Below are 1,970 nucleotides of genomic sequence, written 5' to 3' on the forward strand. Positions count from 1 at the left end.
TAGAGAGAATAGAAATTTTAGATTAAATAATAATTACAGAAAATGAATGTAATGAAAATTAAATATTTTTGCATAACGTTTAATTGAAAATTGAATAAAAAATATGGATTCGATTAGTCCGGATTCACTTTTTTTTTTACTTTTATTCATTCACAATCTGCCACAATTATGGTAATGACTTAAATAGTTCTTTGACATAGACACAAAAAAATAAAAACAAAATAATTAGGCAAATGTATCCTATAAACAAATATAAATTTAACAAAAAAATAATATTTCTATGATATTAACATCCCAATATTTTGACGACAATATGAAACTTAAATAAAAATAATCACTCTAATTTACAAGAACGAACTTTTAGTTTCTAAAGGGGAGGTCGAGTATGTTGTGTTTATTTAGTCTGTGGGGGTGTTACTGTTGTCTACCAGGAATATCGCTGGATTGTTGGGATGGTTTTCCAGTCTGTTCTGGTAACGGACACAGAACTTTGGAATTTCACTCTTAATAGTGTTCATCTGGAGGTCGCTGTGTATCGTGTCGTTTGTCACGTACCAGGGGGCTTGCACCAGGGTGCGCAGGCACTTGGACTGGAAGCGTTGCAGGATCTCGATGTTGGAATTGCTGGCTGTTCCCCAAAGCTGGATACCATACGTCCACACTAGCTTCAGGACTGTCTTGTATATCAGTAGTTTATTTTCGAGGGATGGCTGTCATCTTCTGCCGATCAGCCAGTACAACTTCGCGAACTTGATGCCTTTTCGTTGCGATGTGCTTCTTCCACGTAAGTCGGCGATCCAAGAACAAGCCCAAGTGTTTGGCATCGTCGGCCTGCGGGATGATTTTGCTGATCAGTGGGATTCACTAAACTTTCAAAAACAAACTAAATTTAAAAACTTAGTACACAAAATTATTTTCGTGTTCCATTATACCAAGGCTCACCAACGTTTTTTTCTACAATCATCACACTTGAAAAAATTTGTTTTCTATCGACTCCTAAATTTGCACATATATCACCATTAATAAATTTGGTGTTTGGTATTATTTGACAATAGATTTCAAATTATTATCGGATGTATCTTTTTAAATATGTTTATAATCCACGACAAAATGTTTGTAATTAATATTGATATCTTCTTTTAATTAATATTACCTTCTTTAGCAGCAAACAGTTGCATAACATTCAAAATTTTCTATCAATTTTAACGAGATTCACATTTTTCATACTAATGATTTCTTGATTTAATCAATGTTGTTGCCATAGGTTTATTAACTCCCAAAAGCAAATCTTTTACAAAATTAAAGATTGCAATGCAAACAATTGCCTTTCAAGCCAATTATTATAGATTTCATCATTTTCGCATAATTGCACAAAAATCCATATCAATATCATATTACAAGATATTTTTACTCTTTTTCAAATTCCATCGACAAGGGCTCTGACACCAATTTTACATAGTTAAGTCGCATTTTGTGCGGTTTATTATTATATATATATATATTCAATTCCTCGATTAGTCCGGTATGAATCAGTCCGATATATTAGCAGAACCGATCATCCGCATTATGCGGATTTTGCCGTACTACACCAAATGTTGAAATACTTTGGAATTTAGTATATTTAGAATATATACAAAAATAGCTACTTAACTACCTTTTTAAATTTATAAGTCTTTATAATCTGTTATAAATTTCAATTATGAGCCGAATCATTTTAAATTACTTGAAGATTGACAATACCAAAATTCATAGCCTATTTTGCAATTATTATCCTTCTTAATGAAAATGTTCTTAATATCGTTGATAGTTATAAAATAAAGTCGATAAAGCTTGAAGGCAACTGAAAATAGCAATTAATGTAGGAAAGTATAAATTCTCAAAACTTAATTTCTTTCAACTATACGAACCTTTTATTTTGTGGAAATGAATGGCTAAACAATTGATGACCAAGAACTAATGAATATTAGATT

The sequence above is a fragment of the Nicrophorus vespilloides genome, unplaced genomic scaffold, assembly GCF_001412225.1.
Source record: "Nicrophorus vespilloides isolate i.1.1-1 unplaced genomic scaffold, Nicve_v1.0, whole genome shotgun sequence".
Taxonomy (NCBI): Eukaryota; Metazoa; Arthropoda; class Insecta; order Coleoptera; family Silphidae; genus Nicrophorus; species Nicrophorus vespilloides.